A 27538-nucleotide genomic window follows, 5' to 3' on the forward strand; every position below is an offset into this window, starting at 1 on the left:
CCTCGTTTCTGTTACTGGTCATGTGGTCATAGTGCATATTTACCACTACCTTGTTCCACTCCCCATTCCATGTTCTTTACCCTCAGCAACCACTTCAGGTGGCAGAGGTTCTTTGCCGGGGGGGGGGGGCGTGGGTGACCCAAACTTTTATTCCTGAAGTTTCTGGGCCATTGGTAGTCCTGCCTGGATTGAGTTGTTGCAATTTTCCATTGACTTCAATCACAGGGCATAGTAATACTAAGAGACACCCTAGGGGATCTCCTATATTCCAGGAAAATACTAATTTACCTCCATTGTGTAGCTGCAGTCCTGTTTACCCCTTAGCAGTCAGGACCAACCACCCCAGATAGAACAGTAATCCTCTTTTGCACCTTTTAATTCAACATCATGAGAAGCACAAAGTGACAAGGTGGGCATATTAATTTTCAGCTCAATGGAATCATTGTTGTGTCTCCAGGAATGAGCAAGCCTCCATTTGGAACTAAGGCCTGTAGATTAGCAGAGCTTGAGGTTTCAGGGACAAGAAGCACAAATTTTCCTAGTGGATCACTAGGGGTAATAGTGAGTGGTGTCACTCCCATTTTCACCCTTTGATTCCTGGACCCATGAATCCTGGCTATGGGAGAAACAGCACCATAGCGTGGATGCTGATTCACAGCATACACAGCCTCCTGGAGAACACCGTCCCAGCCCTGCAAGGAATTGCCACTTTGTTGGCACTGGAATTGGGTCACAAGGCCATTCCAACATTCTGCCAACCCAGTTCCCTCTGGAAGAGGGGAACATGGCAAGATCAGAGAATTCCATGAGCATGTGCCCATTCCTGCACTTCATTTGCTGTGAAGTAGTTTCCCTAACCAGAAGCAATACTGTATGGAATACTATGACAGTGGATAAAGCATTCCATAAATCTATGAATGGTAGTTTTGGCAGAAGCATTGTATGCAGGAAATGCAAACCGAACCCATATACAGAGCATGCATCTAGTCCAGTTAGAACAAATTGCTGCCCCTTCCATGATCAAAGTGGTCCAATGTTATCAACCTGCTTCCAGGTAGCAGGCTGATCACTTGGGTGAATGGTGCCGTAACAAGGACTGAGTGTGGGGCTCTACTGCTGGCAGATTGGGCATTTAGCAATGGCCACAGATTTGGGGAGTGGAAGCCCATGTTGCTGAGTCCATGTACAACCTCCATCCCTAGGACAAGGCCCATTTTTTTCATGAGCCCACTGGACAATGGCAGGAGTGGCTAAGGAAAGAAGATGACTTCAATCCTGAGGAGGGGTGATCTTATCCACTTGTTTGTTGAGATATTCCTCTGCTGAAGCCACCCTCTCGTGAGCATTCACATGGGACACAAATATCTTCAAGTTTTTACCCACTCAGAAAGGTCTAACCACAAACCTCCTCCCCAAACAATTTTGCCACCAATTTTCAAATCATGGTCCTTCCAAGTACCTGACCATCCAGCTAAACCATCAGCAACAGCCTATGAGTCAGTACACAAACAGTTTTCCTTCAAAATGAAAATCCACATGCACTGCTACAAGTTCTGACAACTAGGAGGATTTCCCCTCAGCAACATCCTTTAAAGGCACCCCAGAATGGGGTTGTAGTGCTGCAGCTGTCCACTTCCAGGCAGCTCCTGTATATCATGCAGACCATCTAAAAATAAGGTCTGAGTTTTCTCTTCCTCATTCAACTGACTTTAAGGAAGTCCCAAGAGGCCATAGCTTTGGTCTGTGAAAGTGAATATAATGTGGCAGGAGTGGGGGTCCTGGACATTTGGGCCACTTCCTTATTTCTCTTACCTGTGCCTTCAGGACCTGCTCAAGCCCTATCTCAAATATATCATTCCCATTTGATGATGGAGTGCTGCTGTGCACACCCAACTTGATAGCTTGATGGGCCAGACAACACTTAGCTGATAATAGGTAACTCAGGTCTCACAGTAACATGGTGCTCCACTGTTAAGCATTCAGACTCTAATAAGGCCCTGTAGTAGGCTGAAAGATGTTTCTCAAAAAGAGAGTAGCTATCTGCTGAAGATGGTAAGCCTCTGCTCCAAAGTCCGAAGGCTCTGTGTGGTTTTTCTCCTGTAGGGGCCTGTCAAAGGCTTCAGACTGCATCCCTTTTTGCCACTGATACCTCCAGCACTATTAGATCTGCTGGGTCAAACGGTACAAGTGGTAGAGCAGCTTGTACAGCAGACTAGACATGTTGCAGAGCCTCCTCTTGTCCCAGTTCCCACCCAAAACTAGAAGCTTTTCTGGTCACTCAGTAAATGGGCCAGAGTAGCACACCCAAATGAGGAATATGCTTTCTTCAAAATCTAGAGGCCTCTTTTTTGGTACAGGAGGGACCAGATGCAACAGCTTATCCTTCACATTACAAGGGCTATCTCAACATGCCCCACAACATGGACACCTAGAAATTTCACTGAGGTGGAATGCCGTGTATTTTTCTTTGATTTATCTCCCACTCCCTGGTCTGCAAATGCCTGACTAATAAGTCTAGAGTAGTTGCTACTTCTCTCTTACTAGATCTAATCAGTGTGATATCATCAATATAATGGAAAAGTGTGATGGGAGAATTGACCAAGATCCCTGCAGACAAGACTGTGACATGCAGATGGAGAATTGATATGCTCCTGAGTTGGGACAGAGTAAGTATACTGCTGGCCTTGCCAGCTGAATGCAAACTGTATTTTGGTGGTCCTTACTGGCAGCTATTGAGAAAAAAAGCATTCTCCAGATCAATGGCTACATACTAGGTGCTAAGCAATGTACTGATCTGCTCAAGCAATGACACTACATCTGAAACAGCAGCTGCAATGCAGAGTCACAACGTGGTTAAGTTTATAATAATCCACTGCCATCTTCCAAGACCCATCTATTTTCTACAGAGGCCAAATGAGAGTTGAATGGTGATGTGGTGGGAATCACCACCCCCTACATACTTCAAGTCTTTAAGAGTTATACTAATCTTTAAGATTCTTCCAGGAACATGGTATTGCTTTTGATTCACTATTTTGCTAAGTAGGGGTTATTTTAGTGGCTTCCATTGGCCTTTCCTACCATAATAGCCCTCACTCCATGTGTCAGAGAACTAATGTGGGGATTCTGCCAGTTTTTAAGCATGGTGAGTCCAATTATGTATTCAGAAAGTGAGGAAAAGACCACAGAATGGGTCCCAGTACCCACTGGTTCCACTGTGGGATGGACCTGAGCTAAAACTCCATCAGTCACCTGACTGCCATATGTCTCTCCTCTGATCAGTGGACCAGAGTGACATTTTCAGTCTCCTGAAATGTGTGTGACTTCTGAGCCAGTGTCTAATGTTCCCTGAAATATCTGACCATTTCCTTTTCCTTTTCCCCAGTGTATAGTCATTTGGGTAGAAGGCCACAGATCTCCTTGGAGAAGACTGGGAGCTAGGTTAACAGCATAAATTTGGGGCAGTGCAAAAGGGTGCTTCCCCAAGGATACACAGCCTTCACCTCATTCAAGGGGCTCTGTGTCTATAAACTGTCTCAAGTCTGGGAAATGATTAAGGGGCATGACTCTCTGTTTTTGTAATTCAAGTTAGAATTCTGTTCCTTGACCTAGAATTCTTCCGCTCATCCTACTTGGGCTGGTTGGTAGGATTTATGATCCCTAAAAAAGCCATGTTTTCATCTTAATCAATGTTGCTTGGAGCAACCATCTGTTTTAATCCTTATTTAATAGTGCATATTGGAAACTTAAATAGGTTATCTCCAGAGAGATGTGACTCACCCACTTGTGGGTATTAAACGTTCTTTGGAGGGAGATGTGACTCCACCCACTCCAGGTGGGTCTTGATTAGTTTTCCTGGAATCCTTTAAAAGAGGAAGCATTTTGGAGAAAGCTTGAGAATGATGAAAGAGCCATCAAGCAGAGCCCACCAGCCAGTGAGTTTTAGAGATGATGAAGGAGAATGTCCCCAGAGGAGATTCATGAAGCAAGAGGCCTGGAGAGGAAGTTAGTAGATGTTACCACTTTCACCAAATGTCTTTCCTGTTGAGAGAGAAACCCTTAACTTCATCAGATTTTCTTGAGTGAAGGTGAACTCTTGTTAGTGCCTTAATTTGGACATTTTAATTGGGACATTTTCATGGCCTTAAAACTGCAAACTTGCAACTTATTTAACTCCCTCTTTTAAAAGCCATTCCACTTCTGGTATTTTGCATTCAGGTGGCTAACAGACTAGAACTCTGTTCAAGCAAAAATTTAGTTGACTTCCCAATCTATTCTACTTCTAGGTACCCTACAATCTACTAGCCAACACCGCAAGTCTTACACATCAGATTATCTGACAGCTTTGAGTTTGCTGTCCATTATGGTGGCCATGCCCGCCTTGTCTATGGTGATTAACTGTCACCACATGGCTTCTGCTATCTCGGGATTGAATCTTCCAATTGTGTTTAAGGATTCCAGCTTAGTAACAGCTCTTCCAACAGTTATATCTGACTACAAAGAAGCATGACTGCAGAGCCTTAGGGCATGATGGAGCTAGTCTCACAAATTTATTTCTCAAGGTTCTGGTGAAAGATGTGTCCTTGGATGTTCCTAGGGTGTGAGAACAGGTCTTCTATTATAAATCCACTCTAACATTCCATCTCTCCAAGCCTGTGGATTCTCTCATGTACATTATGCCTGGGAAGTTCTGTCATTTCTATTGCAGGTCTTGTCAGCCACCATTTGATACATGTTTCACTTGACCATCAAAACAAACTGTTAATGCCCTTTATAACTCCTTGAGCTACAACACTAAATGACAAGACTCTGCTTATTGGGACTATATCAATAAATTCAGCTTTACCCAAATTCATATTCCCTCCACCATTATGCCACACCCTTCATACCCATTCCCAAACATAATCCCCTGATTTATTTCTATATAGATTGCAGTTCTTTTGGAGCATAGGGTACCTCCTCATGGGTAACCTTTGTACCTCACCTGCCAAGGCCTGTGGCAACTTTAGTTATAGGTCTTATAGAAAAGTGGGGTGGTGGCAGCGGGTCATGAAAAGAAATCAAAGTGTCTTTTAAGCCAATTACCTCAGAGCATTCCATTGCAGTTTCATCTGTTGAAACAGGATTAGTTGCACCAGAGGAGTGATGGCTGTTTCCCCAGGGGAGGTGGTTACAGTGTAAGCAAGGAGTGAAGGATTAATCTTGTTAGGTGGAGGTTGGATGGCAGACTCCTCTGTGCAGAGCAGAGGCCAGAAAGCCGCCTCCTCAAGGCAGGCTGGAGGTCATGCTGGAGGTGTTTTCCTTGGGGCAGTCCATTACAGTTCTATCTGGCAAATGCTCAGCAGGTTCCAGTGCTCCTATCACTCCCTTCACCATCATTACCATCCCATGTCTCAGGAACCCATAGTTTTCCAATCAACAACCTTATTTTAACAGCAGACTCTCTGCAATGCTGAGATTTAGGTTTCTGTTGTAAATATGCTACTCACAGAATGATGACTTGCATCTGGTTTTCAGAGATCTTAAGTTTACAACCATAGGAAAGAAAATTTTCTTTCAGAGCACACAAGAAAACTTTCACATCATTCATATGGTACTGAATTTCAAATTTAAGGCCTTCAGCTCATCCCTTTCCATCATCACAGTGTCCAGCATATATAACAACAACCAGCCAAAGTCATTCCAGGTCTTAATTCCACAAAAGTCCCTCAAGGTGTCAAAAACATTATCACCCACAGTCTTGCCTTGTATAGCAGAAAATTAGCAGAATCTAATAGGGATATTTGGAGTCTCTCTTTTTCCAATTCACCTCATGGACTGTCAATGCCATCTTGATGATTGAAAACAGATTCATTAGCACCTCTGAATCTAATCAGAGTAGAAAACTAATTGTAAAACCCATTTTTAAGATTCTGTTTCTCAAGATTCACTCCTGGTACCATGCTGTGTTAGCCAGGGTTCTCTAGAGAAACAGAACCAACAGAAGATATCTGTAAATATGAGCTTTATAAAGATGTCTCAAACAACTATGGGAATGGAAGAGTCCAGAATCCATAGGGCAGGCTGTGAAGCAGGCGTCTCCAATGAAGGGTATAGATGAACTCCACAGGAGAGGCTCACTGGCTAAAGAAGTAGTGAAAGAGTCTCTCTTCTTCCTAAAAATCTTCAACTGATTGAATTAACTGAGGTGCACCTTAGTTGATAGTAGATGTAATCAGCCACAGATGCACTCAACTGACTGATATCTTAATACACCAGCATTCTTAGTTATCAACCATGAAATATCCTTGCAGCAATGGTCAGCTCAGTACTTGCCTGATCAGACAACTGGACATAATCATTTGGCCAAAGTGACACCAGAACCTAACCATCACACCAATATAGACTTTTTGTATCCTGGAATTTAAATCCTCATCTTCCTGGAACAGAGCAGGGAAGCAGAAGAGGGAAGGAAATGTGGTTTTAGAAAGAATAGTGAAAGTCTTGCCAATGAGTTCTTCATTCAATATGTTTTCTGCTCTGGAAAAGTCAGTAATTATGGAAGTTTGAAATGCCACTTCTTTCAACAAGAATTTCATTTTTTCAAATTTTAAATGAAAGGTTATTTTGGGCTTTATATCCATGAACAAAATCATTTTGCTAGATCTGTCTTGCCTATATGACATTGGAAGGGACTATATGCAAATAAAATATAAAAGAAATGTTATATATTTAGATAGAAAATAGAAAATGTACTTATTCTATTCTGTTCCTCTCCAATCCTTTCCATACTTCCAATCAATTAACTTGAAATTTTTACCTTGGCCAAAGTCCAGACCATGATGAAAGAAATAGACCCAATATTTCCCTGATATATTTTTTCCTCTTTCTTGAGAAATTTTCTTCTCCTCCACAGACTTGAAATATTCATTATCTTCTTCCATCTCAAAACCTACTCCAGGAAATGTATCTGATGAAGTTATTCACTTTGGGATGCCAAGAATAAAAGCCATTTCACTTTGGACGGAGTAATCTTTGGCAAGGGTCATAAACTGTGAAGAAACTGAGTCTTGCTATGTCAGTCATTGCAATAACTTCATTATTTCTGATTATTTAAAATACTGATCCATCATGGTCTTTGCACTTGAAAATATGGTAGGCATTAGGGGCAGGAGGATACTAAAGTCTCTTTTGCCTCCAATAGCTCATGATTCTGGTCACTTCTTTGTGTCGTGTTGAGTTGTATGTGATTAAGCCCTTTAGACTGTCATTTCTAGAACAAACTTATTTGCTTTATACTTTGACATAGATTTTATAGATAAATTAAGAATCATAAGTGTATATGACTTTATTAACTTGTTAAAAAATTGTGGGTCCTCATCAATGTTTGATCAATAGTTTTCGGATGCCATGATATCCTGACCAATATGTGCAGCCTTAAAGTCCATTTACACCATTGATGTTCCAAAGAAACCTGGCTACTTTAACTATGTTTTTTTTCTTACATGGGCAGGCACAGGGAATCTAACCCGGGTCCTCTGGCATGGCAGGCAAGCATTCTTGCCTGCTGAGCCACCGCGGCCCATCCCTACTTTAACTATATTTACATCACTTTCTTTGAAAACCATTCTGTGCCCTCATGTACATTTCTATTTTTCAGCAGAGAAGTTTTAATTTAAAGACCTCATGATTTAGAAAAGGGGGCACATAGTTCCCAAGTTAATTCTTTTTATTGAAGTCCGTGTACAATCAAGGTACGTTCAAGACAGGACAGGAACATAAAGATCCCTAAATGAATGAGACGGGATCTTTATAGTGGACATAACAGATTAGCCAACATTGAAAAGTAAAGAAGAATGGAGTCTCCAAACTAACATTCCCCTCTCCTTTGCTCTTGGAACGCCTTTCCAGTTTCACGTGCTTCAATCTTCTCCAAACTTCAGAACCCAATTCTAGTGGGACTCTCTGGCCATCCCTTAATGATGGCCTTGGGATAAAGGAACTCCTCTTCTGTGATCCCAGCAGGCCTTCTTCATAGCTTTTTAGATAACATTAGCTGTTATTGCTTATCATACAATAATTTGTATGCTTGATTTAGCTTCTTACTGGAATAAGAAATTTGGAAAATTATGTGTTCTCAAGATCTTATCGTCCATAGCTCCAAACTCAATACTTTGGATAAATGCAAGGGTTTAACAAATGCTTTTACATTGAAAATTCTCTATTACCTCTTAAAACATAGTAGTATTTATCTGTATTTTATGGTAATCTGATTATGAATCACAGTCACACGAATAATTTAATGGGGACTTCAGATAATTGTGCATGTACGAAGAGCAGAGAAATATTGTCCCAATTTATTATTAAATTTTCCCTCCCAATTTAACCAGGAGGGAAAATAATGGATAGATTTTAAATAACTTCGTAAATCATTTCCATACATGGAACATAGATAATGCACTTGGAACTGCATCATACAGCCATGAGTGATATTGGGGCTCACACACCCATGAAAATGGACAGTTGAACATTGACTTTTATATTATTATTATTTTCCATTAATCCTTGGCCTGTATAGGATTCAAGTCAAGACCTCACCTTATTTATATTCTCCCAATATTGATGCATGTATTTATGTGGATGAACACATGTCAAAGCTTTCTTTTTTCCAGGGATGTGTGTAGGACCTTTCATTAGGTTGGCAGAGAAATCTGTGTCACAAAAATGGGTTACAATGTGCAGAAGACTAATCAACACAGGCAAAATAGTGCATCTTCTAATAACTACTGTACTTACCTCAACTCTTCTGACAAGATTGGCCGACTTCAGAATGGCTAAATTTGTCAAAACAACAAGCAGAGCCAGGGACTATTTCACTGTAGGGGGAAGAAAGGGGAGCTGAAAAGAAAGCAGAGGAAAGAAGGTGGAGAACAGATGACGGTGTAACACGGCTGAGATGCGGCCCATTCTGTGCTCCAGCATCGCAGAAGTGGCAGCAAGAAGCGCTGCTGTTCTTTAATGACCCTATTAAACTGACCTCCCAGAATCCAGTTCCATTTTTGTCATAATCCTTATACTCACTTTATTTCTACATTGGTGTCGACTCTCTTCTGGGAAGGTTAATAGGATTTACCGACCTCTAACTTTCACAAACCCAGTTTGAAAAGTGATATAACGCTGTGATGTAATGTCACTCATTGAGCGCTTCACACTAAGTAACGCAATTCTCACTACATAACGCATCCCTCACTGCATAACGCATCCCTCACTACATAACGCAATCCCTCACTGACTAACACAACCCCTCACTGCGTAACGCATCCCTCACTGCATAACGCAATCCCTCACTACCTAACGCAATCCCTCACTACATAACACAACCCCTCACTGCGTAACGCATCCCTCACTACATAACGCAATCCCTCACTACATAACGCAATCCCTCACTACATAACGCAATCCCTCACTACCTAACGCAATCCCTCACTACCTAACGCAATCCCTCACTACCTAACGCATCCCTCACTACCTAACGCAATCCCTCACTACCTAACGCAATCCCTCACTACCTAACGCAATCCCTCACTACCTAACGCATCCCTCACTACCTAACGCAATCCCTCACTACCTAACGCAATCCCTCACTACATAACGCAATCCCTCACTACCTAACGCAATCCCTCACTACCTAACGCAATCCCTCACTACATAACGCAATCCCTCACTGCCTAACGCAATCCCTCACTGCCTATCACAACCCCTCACTGCGTAACACAATCCCTCCCTATGTAACGCAATCCCTCACTAGGTACGTAATCCTACACTATGTGACATAATACCAAACTCCCGCCATCTAGGCCAGAGATACCCTGGATAATAGGCTGTCCAGGAACCAAAAAGATGTCCTAAAATTCAATGCCCATTACCTATGCTCCTTATATCTAGTTGCCAAAATGTCATGCAATTAATATTTAAATATTCATTCCCAAAATCTTATCAGATATAGAAGCAGGAGCGTTGTGGACTAACACTAGTGAACAAGGTGACAAATGGAAGGAAGTCGGGCAAGGGCAAAATAAAAAAATTCAGGAACTCCTCACTAATATATAGGGCATATTATCACTGACTTTCAATATATAACTTTTATCCTCTTCATCATTATGTGTGCTCTGAAATTTCTCTGAAAAAAAAGTTAGTTAATTTTTCTAATAAATCTCAGAAGCATGTGTCAACTGAAATTATATTCTTTAGGTATTTATGGAAAACAAGAGAATAGTTCTATACTGGGACATAAAATATTCTATTAAAAGTTGCCACTCAGATATGGAAAAGCCAGCATTTTTCAGAAACTATATCAAGAACACCTAGAAATGCAATTAATAAGTTTCCAGAAGTAGAACTATCCAGCTTTACAAAATGATATCATAAATTTTCACTAGGAATCCATGAAATGTGATATAACCATGTGCCAAAAAAGGAGAGTACTGTAATATTTATGAACAGACATAATAATCTCCGTACTAAGAGGAAAGAATTAAGTAGAATACACTATTGTTTTCTTTTGTTTTAATTGGGAGTATGAAAAATTGGTAACCCACAAAATAACTCTTGCTTATTTATTTATTTGTTTGTTTTCAGAAAGTGCAAAAACCAGGAAACAAACCTGTCATGTTTATATTTTTAATGTCAGATTTTAAAATGTCTATTCCTAGCCACATGATCTGTGTCACATTTGAAATTCAATTTCTAGAATCTTAGATACAGTGGTTTCCTTTGAAGAAGAGAAAGAGCTTATTTAATGGCAGAAAGACTTCCTCTCATTTATTAAATACTGTTAAAATATGATCTAGAAAGTTAGGCTAGATGTACATGATTGTGCTTTTATTAATAAGAATATGATAAAGAATATTATTATACATATATATATATATACTTTTGCATACTTCCATTCGTACCCTTTGTCATTCCAGAACATTTTAGGCAGTCAGTTAAGAAGGACTCGCAAAGGCTAAGAGAGCCAAGATAATGAAGAATATTAGAGTTTTGTATTCTTTACTGTGTTGGGGAAATTGAAGTGTGCTAACACTTCAGAAAGTTCTTTGTTTCCTAGCATATAGCCTAAACTACAAAGCCTGGCCAACTGTTAGAATAAACTTTGTTTGGAAAAATTAAAATAAAAAGCATCACCCTTACTCTCTTACCAATTTGTTATACAGCTAAATAAATAGATGAAACTCCAAGACTTTGAGTCCTAAGAAGACCCGATACCTTCCAAAGTCTGACTCTGAATTCGGCTACATCAGTCTATAAGAGATCCCTTAAAATGTGGCACTCAGAAAGACTGCATAATCAGAGATTGATTTATATTCATTCTATTTCATACTTTAAAAATCCAATATGATTTATTGATAGATGTATAGAGGTCCATATGTCTACTTCAGGTGTTTTCTGAAGGTGAGATTTCTCACAGTTTTGAACTCTATTGAGGTGATGAGAAGGATGTATTTTTAGAAGAGCCTTACTTAAAGAGTCCCTGGAATTCTAGCCCCTGCATCTGGCTCATGAAGCAGGGAAGAAAAATGGAATTTCCTGAGGGATGCAGCAAACTGTGAGCACTGTCTCCTTTCCACATGGTCTCTTTATCTCTCAAGCTGACACAATGCATAAAGTATTCAGAAATCTTAGTGCCAAAAACCACTTCCACACTAACAGGCACTGTTGTTTCTCAGTTTCCCAGGGATAACTTCTAGTAGTCAATGGTTTCTTGGCAAGAAGCTTCAGAGCTGAATCCTACTATTGAGCTACTGAGAATGGCTTATGCTAGGACACTTCAATTTCCCCACCACAGTAAAGTATTCTGTGCAGACAACATCAGCCACCTTGAGTGACGCTTCTGTCTCCAGTGTGCTGTCCAGTCAAGAACTGTGACTCAAGTCTCCTTCCTTTCTCCCAACCCCTGAGTCCACTGCCAACCCTGAACCCTTACATGTAGCATATTCCTGAGGCCACTCTCCTGCCAGTCCTGACATTCACAGCTCCATACTCACACTCAAGACATGTGCTTCCCTTTGAAGTTGACATTGTTTATAAATGTGGCCCCTGAGGGGACCATTTCAGTGTATAAGCTATTGTTTCTCAAATTTGAAGAATCAAAATAGAAATTTGATAAAAAATCAGCTTCAACCTTGGTATTCAGCCAAAACCACACATCAGCTTACATTTAAGCATCGATGTGGCTGAATGCAAACTCCAGAGCCGTCTCTGACATCTCTGCCCTGCAGGCAGTGATGAGTGCATGTCGCCTTCATGCTAAATCTGCATAACAACACTACTATTAATTAGTGCAGGCACTCAAATTCACCATTAATATATGAATAGTGACTTTAATTATTAGTGAACAGTCTGATGCAGCTTGGAGAGAGCATGTCTTTGTCTTATTTTCCTTTCATTTAGGTTTCCTTCAGAATGTCAAAATTAACCAGATAGACACCTTTGTAATATCAATGATTTCAACACTATCATCTTTCCCAAAATCTGAACACAGACACGTCAGGCACGAACAAGCATGAATACAGTGACAAAGCAAAATTAAATTGCACATTTTTTCCTTCTTTCTTTTCTTCATTTTTTTTAAACTAACACCTACTTTCTACAGAATGGGATCATTTTTCTTCTTCTTTTTGCCTCAAACCAATTAATAAAATTATGTGTCAAGGCTGGCATTATTCTGTAATGTTTAATGGTGCACATACACTTGGTAAGTGTACACACATTCAAGAAATAACTTAAGATATCTGGAATTTATCTTTTAGTAGTATTTTTACTTTTTGTTTGATTTGGGTGATTGTAAAGAATGGTAATCATTGGATGGGGTCTGGGAAATCAAGCCAGTTGGAAACTCTCAGGATTGATAATCATGGTGTCGTAAGGGTGAACATGGCTCACTGAGCCAGCTCGCTGTCATCGTCCCCACCCGTGCTCCCTCTCACAGACCGGGCTCACTAAGCCAGCTCCTTGCTGCTGTCCTCCCTGCTTCTGCTCCCTCTCACGGGCCCCAGCTTCTGCTGCATCCTCCCCACCTGTGCTTCCTCTCACGGACCCCAGCTTCTGCTGCATCCTCCCCACCTGTGCTCCTTCTCATGAACTCCAGCTTCTGCTGCATCCTCCCCACCTGTGCTCCCTCTCACAGACCCCAGCTCCTGCTGCGTCCTCCCCACCTGGGCTCCCTGTCATGGACCCCAGCTCCTGCTGCATCCTCCCCACCTGTGCTCCCTCTCACGAACCCCAGCTCCTGCTGAATCCTCCCCACCTGTGCTCCCTCTCACAGACCCCGGCTCCTGCTGCGTCCTCCCCACCTCTGCTCCCTCTCACAGACCCCGGCTCCTGCTGCGTCCTCCCCACCTGTGCTCCCTCTCACAGACCCCGGCTCCTGCTGCGTCCTCCCAACCTGGGCTCCCTCTCACAGACCCCAGCTCCTGCTGTGTCCTCCCCACCTGTGCTCCCTCTCACGAACCCCAGCTCCTGCTGCATCCTCCCCACATGTGCTCCCTCTCACAGACCCCAGCTCCTGCTGCGTCCTCCCCACCTGGGCTCCCTGTCATGGACCAGCAGCCTCGAGCCACAGACTCCCACCTCCTACACTGCATTTCCTCTCCCCAGACAGGCTGGAGGAATCAGTTTGCAGAACAGGATTCAAGTGAGGAGTGACTGACCCTACCCAAAAGGGGACCAGGAGTATTCCATGAGATAAAACTGGTACCACTCTTGACCCCCTGCCCACCAACATGGTGAAGTTAAAAGCTGATGGTTAATCATGTAATTATCAAGCCTCAGAACCCTATGCTCCATTCAGGGAACAGCAGCTACTGACAAATGACCTGGGTGGATCCAGGTCCACATGGACCAATGGAATCAGTTATTCTCAGGCCCTGGTTCTTTGATGGAGCAATACGGTTCATAATCTTCATCATTGAGGAACATATTAATCAATAATTATACAATCATTAGTCTCAGGTTATTTTTACCATTTAATATAAGGGAAGCACAAAATCATAAAATAATTACTGTACGGTTTGAAAAACAAAGTTGGAAAAGGAGCCAACTTCATGACATTGTTTTGAAAATAAAATGGGATAATGATTGTAACATTCTTAACACAGTGATTTGTAAATAAACTCACAAAAAAATTACTAGAGAAGCTGCTTTGATCTTTTAGGGGCACTGATTCTGGAGTCAGAAAATATTGTCCATATTCTGGTTTTACCACCTACTAGCTGATAAGCTTTGTTCTTAAACTGTATAAGATTCAGTTCCTTCATCTGTAAATAGAGCTAATTACAGGGTCAGTCGAGTGCCTGGATCAAGGTAGATGCTCAATAGAATTATCCATTAATAATAACATTCATAAAGTGAGAAGGAAAAAATGTTCTACGTGGAAGAATTATTTGAAAAAAAGAAGAAAATGCATCGTGGAACCTTGCATTAATGAAGTATCTGTTTTTTAAGCTCCTTAACATACTAAAAGCTGAAGGCTTAGCTATTGAATGAATTAATGAATGAAATTTTAAAAATTTCTGTGTTCCTGGAAAGAAATGATGCCAAATAATCAGTAATTGTAAGTCATGGGTTGCTTTTGTTTAGTTTTACCAACTAGATTCATATCAGTTCATATCAGTACCCGAAAGATGGCAAATCAAAACAATGTGACAGAATCCATTCTTTTGGATATTGCAAAGACTCCAGAGCTGTGGAAAATATTCTCTGCCACACTCCTAATCATGCATGTGGCACAGTGATGGGAAGCCTCCTCGCTGGGGTGACCATCTTCATGCCCGTTCCTCCCACGTGCTCACCCTCTGCTCCCTGAGGTCTTGCAGCTCTGGCAGCAGCACGAAGTGCTCTCCACCTGTGGCTCCTCCCTCACAATGCTGTTTTTGTCCTTCCTGCCACGTATCTTAGGAACATGATGCCTGTGGCCACCTCCCCGTAGACAAGGCGAGGGTCATGAGCTTCCCTATTGAAGAGCCCATGCTGAACCCCTTGATCTGAACTCTGAGGGATGTGCAGGTGAAAAATGCCATGTAGAAACTTTGGATGAAACAGGAGTCGTCAGCTGACGGGTAACTGTCATACAGAGAACACCATGAAGAGAAAGCTATTCTGCTAGAAATGTAGGAAAAATAAAATTCTCTGCTAGAAGCCAGGGAGATCTTTCGAGCATGTCAATCTCATTTATAATTTAAAGTATTTAGGTATTATGAGACTCTCCTGCCTTATACACTTCCTTGGCTCCCCCGTGACTTTAGAAAGTTCTTGTCTTGTCAGGGAATTCCTTCATTTACCTGGTTATTTTCTCTACATCTCCAATTACTTCTTGAGCCCTCAACTTCTCATTCACAATGCCCCTGCTATGTTGGTGGTTTCACATGGCCCAAGAGCTAGGCAAGCCCTTTATTAGTTCAGTGTGTTTTTGTCTGTTCTTTTCTCTGGGTTGACTTCTGTTCCTTCATATCTTTCCATCCAGACTGAAAGTCTCTGAGGAAAAGGCTTGTTTACTTATGCTTGGCAGCTATCAGGTTTCTGTTGAATAATTATAGAATTCAATGGTCATGTTTCATTTTCAAAAATCCAAATTACTATGGTTAAGGTGAAAAGGAGACAATCACTAAGCAATTAAAGTTAAACTAAAATGTCCAAGAGTGATCATTAGAAGAGCTAATGGAACAGAAGTGCTTTGATCATTTCTGGGAGAGCACTGCTATTCTGTAGTCAGAGAAGGAGTCTATAAGCAGGAAACGTTTCAAACTGATTTTTAATGTTGTTGATATTTCTTTATGAAAAGCGATTAAATGTGTTAACCGATAAGATTAATGGCAGTAACAATCATTGATAACTGATGACAATGATCAGAAAGGACTGCCCTCAGTCCGCAAGAGCCATATCCATCCCCTGGCCCCATCAGGCCACCAGCCACCCTCCGCTGCAGACTGAGGCTCCACAGCTACCAGGGCGCGTGTCCACCAGTCCCTGCCCTGCTGTGTCCTGCCTGTTGGACCTGCCATAGATAATCCTGGCTGAAGGCTTTCATGGAGGGACAGTTCAGGATCGCTGGCTGCCATTAGAATATTGAAGGAGAGCTCATGTGTCAGCATGCTGGGAGCTGTTTACCACTCACCCATTCTCCCTTGTCAAATACTGTCCTCAATGTGTGAGAGGACTCCTGTTGACCCTTGATAAGTCATGCAGCAACGTGGGATCAGACAACTCCAATGAAGTGCCCTGGCCTTGGCTCTCCCCTGGCTTGGATAAAACTGAATCAACACACCAGGCTAGAAGCACAATTAAGTGACCCCTGGACAACTACATTTCCTTGCCCTGGCTGTGAGCATGATCTGGATCTTGCGTAATGAGGAATCAATGGTTGATTTGAAATTTCACCTTGGAAACTATTGTGGAAAGATACCAGCAGGCAGTTGGTGTGGCCACAGACGGTAAGTGTGGCCTTTGCAAAGAACTTCAAGAATCTACAAAAGTTGCATGGGCTGTTGTGCAAGCTACTGCAATGAATTTTCAAAATTTATCATCCTTAGGGGACTGAAAAAGCTCAGCATGTGCATGTGGGTGCAGCCATTAATTTTTGACCCAAGATTTCAAGGTGCCCAGAACATGAAATGGAGAAAATAAAAATGTGCTGTGAATTCTATAGGAGACCTGTTTTCCATTTCTGTAACTTGCCTGGTAATCATTCCAATCATCATGTGACCCCTATGAGCAATGCCTAATAAGCCTTAAACGAAAAGCTTTCAAAGAACATTGATTACCTTATTGGTAACAAAAGCCAGGTGAAGAGTCAAATTTCCAAACAAAACTTGCTAATGAAAGAAACAGAATAATGGAGAGAGGGATGTGGCAGTTAGATTCAGTTATCAACTTGGCCAGGTGAACGTACCTAGTTTTGTTGCTGCAGACGTGAGCCAATGGTATGTGAACTTCATCAGTTGCTGATTACATCTGCAGTCGGTTAGGAAGCATGCCTGCTGCAATGAATGAGGTTTGACTTAACTGTCTGGTGCTTAAATGAGAGAGAGCAACGTAGCACAGCCCAAGCAGCTTGGCATACCTCATCTCAGCACTGGCAGCTCAGCCCAGGCCTTTGGAGATGCAGAAAGAAATCACCTCAGGGACAGTTGTTGGAACCCAAAGGCCTGGAGAGAAGGCCAGCAGAGACCATCCTGTGCCTTCCACGTAAGAAAGAACCTCAGTGGAAAGTTGTCTGCCTTTCCTCTGAAGATCTAACAAAATAAATCCCCTTTTATTAAAAGCTAATCCATCTCTGGTGTGTTGCATTTAGGTGGCTAGCAAACTAGAACAAGGGATAAAGAAGAAGCATTTCCACATTTTGAAAAGCTTTTTGAAGTTTTGGAAGAACAAAAATCATTTGTTTGGTAAGCAATTCATTCTTCTAAGAAACTAAAATTAAGCACATTTTAGACCCAAATGGAGGAACACAGGGGTCATTTAGAGAACAATGGGCTTGTGGAATATGCTCAAGTACTTAAAGAGACAGGTCAGTCTTGCTTTGTGCATGCAGCAAGACAACTCCACCTCAGAATGCATAAAGCTGCAAAATCTTTGAAGAACTTTAGACCTGCAGTTCAGACTTCTTTTGAAAACTGTGCTGTTAATACATCTGAACAAACAGAACTCCGTGGAGAAGTATCCTTTTTCTCTAGCAGCATAGATGTGCCAGAGATCAGTGAGGTACAGTACAAAGTTTATGGCAATGCCTTGACAAACTGGCACCTTCTAGAAAAGAATGGCAAAGCTGGTAGCTGTGTTTTTGAATATCAGAAAATTAATATAGATGAAGAAATGCAGTCTTGAAATCAGATAGAAATGTGTGGCACAAATAAAGTTGTCTGTAATTTAAAAAATAATTCTGTGTTTTCAGAGTAAGATGTTACAAAGCTTCCATCAGTAGTCCTACCAGCAGAGAATGATTCTTCATGCTCCTACAACTTCAATGTTCAGCTTTCTCTTTTATGAAAAATGCAGCTATAATCATGAACAGCCTTTGCTGAACTTGAAGAGAGGCTGTTCAGAGAGTTGAGCTGGAATTAATCTCTCCCTTAATTCGGAATGCATCCGCATGGGTTCTTACACAAGTTTAGATTACATCAGTGGGGATGTTGGAATCACAAAAGGGAAACACCTCTGGCCCTCTGTGTCGAACCACATGCATACCTGCTCCAACCAGGAGGTGCTTCCATTGGTGAGCTACAAGAACAGTTCAATTCTCCCAGGATATGAACAAGATAGTGGCCACAACACAGAAGTGAAGGGCCTGCTTTGATTTTTCACCACCTTGCAAATTAGTTACTTTAGGCATGAAAAATTTTTTATGACCAAGTCACCTACTTCTTCTAATGAATCTTAAATTGAGACTTTCTGATGCCAGCAAGTATTGGGATTTCCCTTAACTAAGATGAAGGCAAAGTTTTTTTCATGTGACGTGGATCACATGAAATACATTTATGAGTGTCAGGTGGACTTTCATCTGGTGTAATGCAGAATGGTAAATGTGAACAAAACACTCCCTTTGTGTTAACCTTTGTGTTAACTTTTGTTGGAACCAGTATTACCAGGCTGGCACTCCTCCTGGACCTTGACTCACCAAGACAAAGAATTGAAACTCAAGTCAAGGTTGGGAGAGCAAGGTGAGTCATTAAAAGCAATGAGTAAAGAGAGGAAGAAAATCTGGCTGGGAGTCCTGGTATATTTGATAATAAGTCCTGGGTTTTGGCACCAAATTATGTTTGCCCCAGCCTTACACAGCTGGGAGTCCTGGTCCTTGACTTGCTGAGACAAAGAATTGAAGCTCAAATTGAGGTTAAGAGAACAAGGTGATTTATTAAAGCAGCAAGTGAAGGAAGGAAAGTACATCTTAAAGAAGGATGGGCTCAGTGGGTGAAGAACCAGATTGGCCTTACTTACAACTTTAGTTTAGCATTTTATGGGGCCAGCTGATGGCAGTACTGCACACACATTACTGGGGACTTTCTTGGGATTTTTCCTTTGTGGCTTTGTTTGCTTTAACAGTGTGTTCTGATTGCACTTTACTCAACTTAACCATGTAACCCTCTTTTAAAGTTGGTTCTAGTCTCCTGGGGGCAGCCTTGAGATGATTCCCTTTTCCCCATGAGGCAGGATCATGGCTTCCTAACTACATAGCAGTTTGAAAGGATTATGGACCCTTGGAAAGCCATGTTTAATCCTGATCCATCTTGTGCAGGCAAGCATTTCTTTTAATCCCTATTCAAAAATGTAGGTTGGAATCTTTTGATTAGATTATCTCTAAAGAGATGTGACACACCCAGTTGTGGGTATTAACCTTGACTACATGGATGTGACTCCACCCATTCCAGGTGGGTCTTGATCAGTTACTGGAATCCTATAAAAGAGGAAACATTATTGGAGAAAACAGCACAGCCACAGGAACCATGAGAACCCATGCAGCCAGAGACCTTTTGAGATGAAGAGGAATACATCCCCCCGGGGAGCCTCAGGAAGCAGGAAGCCTGGAGAGAAACTTAGCAGAGGTTGCTAAGTTCACCATGTGCCTTTTCAGTTGAGAGAGAAACCCTGGAGCTCATTGGCCTTTCCTGAGTGAAGGTAACCTCTTGTTGGGGCCTTAGTTTGGACATTTTATAGACATGCTTTAATTGGGACATTTTCATGGCTTTAGAACTTGCAACTTGCAACTTAATAAAGCCCCTTTTAAAAAGCCATTCTGTTACTGGAATGCCACAATCGAACAGCTTTCATAGCCAGTTACATAACATCTAAGTATTCTGTCACCACACTTTTTTGTGTGTATATTTTTTCTTAAAACACAGAAAACCTATAGACCCTTGCTTCTTCCATGTCATCATTCTATTTCATAAATGATAGAAATTAGGATGCTGTATCTCAGGTAACAATGAAATAGTTAACTTTGCAACTGAATTGTCTTTCTTTTTATGAACAGGAAATCTAATTTATTTAAGTCAAGTGTTATTGCTGATATTCGCATTCCTTTTTGGGGGGAGGAGTTCAAAAATGTTCATTATATAATGCTTCTTTTGTGCTTGTTTTTTCATTTTTTATAGCGTGTTTATGTTTTAAGAGAGAACATATTTTAAACACACCTTATGGGCAGAAATTAGCACAAAACTTTTCTTGCATTTGTTTTAAATAGGAAAAAAGTTACAGATAAAAATTGCAGTATATTTCAGTGGAAGATTATATATTTCAATGTTAGTAAATCATGGCTAAGAGTAGACTAACTTGAAGATGAATCTTGTTAACTTTTAAAGCCCACAGACTGTATTAAGGATATTTTGAAGAGTTCCCTTAGCTGTAATATTCCAGACTGGCATGTGTAATAAACATGGTTTCTTGTATGAAAACATTAAAATTCTTAGCTGACAATGAAGCTTTTCACATCATATAATTTTTTTTCAGAAAAATTTGTCTTCAATTTTTCTTAATAACGCTATGAAAACATCTGAGCTTTTCAAAGAATTTTTTTGTAAACACTAGTGAAATTGTACTGATATTGAACTCATATTTGCTCTTTTGCCCTATTATTCTGTCTTGTGTTCTCTCACTTTGGCACAAATATTACATATCAGATTGTCTTGGTTTATTTTTACAAGTTCTAAGAGCATGATATATTTTAGTAGCATTAAATGTATTATAAAATATGTGGCAACTAATTGTTCAACTGAATGCCATTTTCTGTACCTGTTGATAATAAGCATTTATAACACTGGCAAGTAAAAATTCACATTTAATTGTTTAGGAAAAATAACTAAAACATAATAATCTTCATCTTTGAAAGTTAAAAGTGTTTTTGTTTGTTTGTTTGTTAGTAGGACTACTACTTTTTTTTGCATGGTCAGGCACCGAGAATTAAATCAGGGTCTCCAGCATGGCAGGTGAGAATTCTGTCACTAAGCCACCATCACACTGCCCAGGACTATGGCATTTTATCAAATTTTTATATTCATTTCTGAAAGTTTTTTCTTAAGTTTTTTTGATTTAAAGTAATTTTTTAAAAGTAAAAATGCTCAGAAACTGTTATCCATTTCCTTAACCCTAACCATTATTGGAATGTTTTCAGCTTATTTTAATAGAATAACTAAAACTTTTAGACCTCATTTCTGTTGTTATTGTTTGTTACCACTGTTCTTTTGATAGAAGTTAATTATTCAGGCTGATAGCATTCATTTTTCCCCCTAGTCAAAGTAGGAAATACCATGAAGAATTTCAGGGTTCATTTCTTTGTTACTTTCCAGTCTATGAAAAGCACTTGATGACATAGGCTGAACTAAGCAAATATGCATTGTTATGTGGATCATTGTGCAAAGAAGTTGCTGAAGTCATATGTGTGGTGAAGTCTGACACTCTCAGGCCTTGTGTGAGTGTATGTCATGTAGACGTTGTGAAATATAAAGCTTTAATGCAGTTAGGAAGGATGTTGTAAACATTGTATAGTTGTACATGATTTTTTTGCCATACTTCTCTTATTTTAAATAAAAATGAAATGTCAAATATAAAAAAATGATCCAAAGAAAACCTTCATGTGATGAGCCCTAAGGACAGAGCAAATACACAGGAAAACTCTGGAATAACATAACAGCCTTGACATTTTCAGGAATCTGTTAATGATGAACGTGGATAAAAGGAATGATCTAAATAACATGGCTAGATTGAGTCGGAATTACTATGTGAGCTGGCAATACAATTGTAGGTATTTACCTAAAAGAATTTAATGCAGGGACTTGAACAGTTATTTGCACACAGATGTCCATTGTGGCGTTATTTACAGTTTTCAGAATTTGGAAACTAATTGTCCACCAACACAAAAATAGATTTAAAAAAATGTGCTGTGTACCTGCAGTGGAATATTATTCAGCCACAGAAAGGCTTGTAGTTCTGTCATGACAACATGAGTGAAACCTGAAGTCATCAAGCTGAGTGAACTAAGCCTTAACAAAAAGACAAATACTGCCTGACCTTGATGGTATGAAATAATTAGAATAAGCAAATTCTTAGAGTTAGGAACTGACATACAGGTTAACAGGGGCTGGGGCAGGGGAAGGGAATGGGGTTAAGATTCACTCAGTCCAGAGTTTCTGTTTGTGGCAATGGAAAATTGTGGCAGTAGAAGCTGGTAATCATAGCGCAGCATTGTGAGTGGAAGTATCGGCACTGATCAAATATTTGAATGTTGTAACACGAGGTAAAGAAAAACTTTTTAAATAAAAACAAAGAAACAGCCTGTTGTCAATGCAAGCAGTGACCCTAAAGTAAACCATGGATTGCAAATAAAGTATAAAAGTTTAATAATCTTCCTCTATCATTTGAAACAACCTATTACACTAAGGTAAAGTGTTCATAATAGGGAATGCCTTGGGGGTGGGTATATCACATAATCTAATTTATGTAAACTTGCACTTGTGAAAAAATTAATATTTATCCTCCTCCTAAAATGAAGGAGCAACTATTTTAAGTCCTTGATATTTCTCAGGTTTAGAACATCAGCACAAAAATACCACAAGATACATATGATTCCATATGTAGGAGTTTCACTTTATTTGCTATTTTAACAAGTTTTGGCAGGTGATATTGTATAGAATATATAGTAATTAAAATGCGATTCAAATTATTCACCTAGCTACTTCTATGTACACATTTTCTTAACTCAACTCATTCCAAAAATATGAGCCAAACAAATGAGCTAGAACTTACAGAGGTTAAGAAAGAGGTACGGTGGAAGCAGATTATGAAAATCAAATATTTGTATAAATATCTATTATTTTGTTTCTTGGGAAAAGCTGGCCATGAAAAATACATTAAAGTGCAAGTGTATCTCCTGTTGGGAAAACTGTCTTCCCTTTATATACTCTTGTTTTACTGTTAGCTAAAAATTGCTCCTCTCACTATATAAATCACAATTAAATTTATGATAGATCCCTTTGATATTTTATGAAGTCCCTAGGGTTCTACCAAATTAAAAGCAGAGTTTCAGACATTGTTTTCTTTTCTGATTTACTAAGCTTCCAGTGGTTTCCCTTCTCCTCTTTTCACTTTAACCTTTCAAAAGGACATTTTACCCATCAACACTGGACCTCTTTTACCAGATCTCAGGCTGTAACCCACTTTGAAATTTTCCACGTTTAGAGTTAAGATTTAATTTGTGAAATATTCCCCCCAATATCTCTGTTTCATGCAGGCAATGGAATGATTCTAAAGTTGGAGTAATGAATAATTACCTTTTAAATGAAAATAAATAAGTCCATTGTTGATACAATTATTTATGATTAAACATTTCCTGTATGAAACATGTTAAAACAGAAATTTTGAATAGACATAGTAGATGGAAACTGAAAAAGAGTGGTCTGAGAAAATTCAAGAAGCTCTCTGAACTTTTATTCAGAGCCAGGTAAAGAATACTGTGATGGTTACATTCTGGTGTCAACTTGGCCAACTGATGATGCCCCATTGTCTATTAAGCCAGCACTGGCCTGACCCTTGTTGCAAGGATACGTCAAGGATAAACCAGAGGTTGTTTGATTATGTCAAAAGTCAGTTGATTGCATGTGTGGCTGATTACATCTGTCATCAACTAAGACATATCTCTCACAATGAGACAATCCAATCCATTGAAGGCTTTTAACGAAGAAGAGACTCTTTCACTGCTTCTTCTGCCAGCAAGCCTCTCCCGGGGAGTAAGTCCAGACCCTTCATCAGAGCCACCACCTTCACAGCCTGCCCTATGGGTTTTGGACCATTCCATTTCCATGGTTGCATGAGACACCTTTATAAGTCTCATATTTACAGAACTCTCCTGTTGGTTCAGTTTCTCTAGAGAACCCTGTCTAACACAGCTTGGTACCAGGAATGGTTCCTGAGAAACAGAATCTGAAAAATGGGTTTTAAGATTGGGTTTCTATTCTGATTAAGGTCTCTCCTTTCAATAATTGAGAGAGCACTGACACTCCATGGAGTGAGTTGGCAAAAGAGATACTCAAAGTATACATTCAGTTCTACCAATTGTAGGTTTATATGAGGCAAAGCTCTGGGTGATAGTGTTTCTGACACCTTTATGCACTTGTGTGGAATTAAGAGGTGTAATGATATTGGGTTGTTAGATACAATGGATAAAGTAATGAGGGAAAGGGATGAGCTGACGGCTTCAAATTTGAAACTTAAGTACCATATGAATGATGTGAAAGTTTCCATGTGTGTCCTGAAAGAAAATCTGTTTACTGTGGTTGAGATTTCTGAAAACCAGACACAAAGCATCATTGTGCAAGTAGCAGATTTATAACGTAAACTAAAATCTCAACTATGCAAGGTGTCTGCTGTTAAAGTAAGGGCTTTGATATGAAAAGAAGATGATCCTGAAATGTGGAATGGAGATATATGGTCGATAATGATGGAAACGGAGATATCTTACTGGATAATGATGGAGATGGAGAGATGGGATCCCTGGAATCTGTTGAGCCTTTGCTAGATAGACCTGTAGTGGACTGTTCTAGTTTGCTAGCTGCCGGAATGCAACACACCAGAGATGGATTGGCTTTTAATAAAAGGGCATTTATTTTGTTGGTTCTTCAGAGGAAAGGTAGCTAGCTTTCCACTGAGGTTCTTTCTTACGTGGAAGGCACAGGATGGTCTCTGCTGGTCTTCTCTCCAGGCCCCTGGGTTCCAACAATTTTCCCCGGGGTGACTTCTTTCTGCATCTCCAAAGGCCTGGGCTGAGCTGCAAGTGCTGAGATGAGGAATGCCGAGCTGCTTAGCAGTGCTACATTGCAATCTCTCATTTAAGCACCAGCCAATTAAGTCAAACATCATTCATTGCAGCAGATATGCCTCCTAGCTGACTGCAGATGTAATTGGCAACAGATGAGGTTCACATACCGTTGGTTTATATCTGCAGCAACAAGACTAGGTATGCTCACCTGGCCAAGTTGTCAACTGAATCTAACTAACACATGGACCGCCAGAGGAAAGAGCTTCATGACCTCCAGTCTGCTTTGAGAAAACAGCTTCTTGGCCTTCAGGAAGTCTGCTTTCCAACCTCCACCTAATGAGACTAGCCCTTCAGTGCATGCTAACCCTATGGAGACAGCACTCACTCCTCTGTATAGAGGGAAAAATCCTGTTTCACCAGATTTCTTCAAGACCTATAACTAGACTAAAGGTCCTAACAGGCCTCCAAAGGTGAAGTACAATATGTGACCCAAGAGGAGTTATGCTATACTCCAAAAGAACTCCATGAGTTTTCCAGTCTACATAGACAGAAATCACAGGAATATGTGGGAGAATGGATATTAAGGGTGTGGGATAATGATGGAAGGAATGTAAAGTTGGATCAAGCAGAATTTATTGATTTGGACCCACTAAGCAGAGATTCTGCATTCAATGTTGCAGATTGAGGGGTTAGAAAGGGGAATAACTGTTGGTTGGATGGTTGGCTGAAACATGGATCCAAAGGGACACAACGTTGCCTAAGGTCAAAATGCTAGAATTTTCCCAGTATAATGTAGATGAGAGGATGCAGAGGCTGAAGTAGATGTGAATGTTAGAGTGGATTTATCATGGAAGACCTGTTCACACACCCCAGGACTGTCCACAGGACACATCCTTCACCTGAAATTTGAGAAATAAATTCACCAGACTAGCTCCAGCATCACTGATGAGCTCTGTAGTCACTCTTCTCTGTAGGCCATATAGTACTATGGGAACTGTTGCCACTGAACAGGAATCCTTAAACACAATGGGGATGACCAGATCCCAAGTTGACAGAAGCCAGGTGGTGACAGTTAATCACCATAAATAAGATGGGTGAGGCTTTCTTAATGGACAACAGACTCAAAGAGGCAGTCAAAGTAATCTGACATGCAGGGACATGTTGGCTAGTAGATCATGGGGTACCTAGAAGTAAAATAGATGGCCAGTCTACTAAACTCTTATTTGAGAATTATAAGCAGAAGAATTATATGTCAAATGAACAGAAGTCTAACTTGAATTACAAAACAGAGTCATGGCCAGTTCATCAATTCTCAGACTTAAGACAGTTTACAGACCCAGAGATCCTGGAATGAGAGGAGGGTTGGGTATCACTAGTGATGGACCCTTTTGCACTGCCCAAAATTTAGACTGTTAACTTTCCTCCCAGCCTTCTCCAAGGAGACCTATGGCCTCTTACCAGGGGACTGTGCACTGGGGAAAAGAAAATGATCACATATTTGGGGAATTATTAGACACTGGCTCAGAAGTGACATTAATTTCAGGAGACCCAAACTGCTATTCTCAGCCACCAGTTAGAGTAGGGGGTTTATGGAGATCAGGGATTGATGGAGATTTAGCTCAGGTCCATCTCACAGTTGATCCAGTGGGTCCTTGTCCCATTCTGTGGTCGTTTCCCCAGTTCCAGAATGCATATTAGAATAGTCATACTAAGCAACAGACAAAACCCACATTGGTTCTCTGACTAATGCAGTTATGAATATAATGTTAGGAATAGCCAAGTGAACACCACTAGAACTGCTCTTACCTAGTAAAATAGGGAATCAGAAGCAATACTGTATTCCTAGAGAGATTACAGAGATTTGTCCCACTCTTAAGGACTTGAAGGATGCAGGGGTGGTGATTCCCACCACATCCCCATTCAACACTCCTATTTGGCCTGTGCAGAAAACAGATAGGACTTGGAGAATGACAGTGGATCAGCATAAACTTTACCTGGTGGTGAATCCAAATGCAGCTGTTGTTCCAGATGTGGTATCATTCTTTGAAGAAATCAACATATCACCCATTACCTGGTATGCAGCGATTGATCTGGCAAATGTTTTTTTCTCAATAGCTCTCGGTAAGGACCACCAGAAACAGTTTGCATTCATCAATATACCTTCATGCCTCAGGGGTATATCAACTCTCAAACCCTATGTCACAATCATATCTGCAGGAACCTTGATTGTTTCTTGCTCCCACAAGACATCACACTGGTCTATTAGATTGATGATATCAGGCTGACTGAACCTAGTGAGCAAGAAGTAGCAACTACTCTAGACTTATTGGTAAGGCATTTGTGGGTCAGGGGATAGGAGAGAAATTCAGTGAAAATGTGGGCCTTCTAACTCAGTGAAATTTCTAGGTATCCAGGAGTGCAGAGCATGTTGAGAAATCCTTTTTAAGGTGAAAGACAAGCTGTTGCATCTGTCCACTCATATGACTAAAAAAGATGTACAATGCCTACTTGGCGTCTTTGGATTTTGGAGACAAAAGATTCCTCATTTGGGTGCTACTCCACCCCATTTCCCAAGTGATGAGAAACACTGCTAATTTTGAATGGGGACTGGAACAACAGACAGTTCTGTGACAGGTCCAGGCTGCTGTGCCAGCTGCTCTACCACTTGTGCCATATGATTCAGCAGATCTAATGTTACTGGAAGTGTCAGCAGCACATTTGACCCTTAGAATTTTGGAGCAAAGACACCATCTGCCTCAG

At 40.6% G+C, this 27538-nt stretch overlaps 1 long non-coding RNA gene and 1 pseudogene across 2 annotated transcripts in view; one reads left to right on the plus strand and one right to left on the minus strand.

Annotated features, from left to right (window-relative positions):
- The window catches only part of LOC143643815 (uncharacterized), a 466595-nt gene that overhangs the window by 135452 nt on the left and 303605 nt on the right, over positions 1–27538 (minus strand). The gene's annotated exons all lie outside the window — the stretch shown is intronic.
- LOC143643968 (E3 ubiquitin-protein ligase TRIM36-like) lies at positions 16662–18541 on the plus strand (annotated as a pseudogene).

The sequence above is a fragment of the Tamandua tetradactyla genome, chromosome 8, assembly GCF_023851605.1.
Source record: "Tamandua tetradactyla isolate mTamTet1 chromosome 8, mTamTet1.pri, whole genome shotgun sequence".
In the NCBI taxonomy this organism is placed as follows: Eukaryota; Metazoa; Chordata; class Mammalia; order Pilosa; family Myrmecophagidae; genus Tamandua; species Tamandua tetradactyla.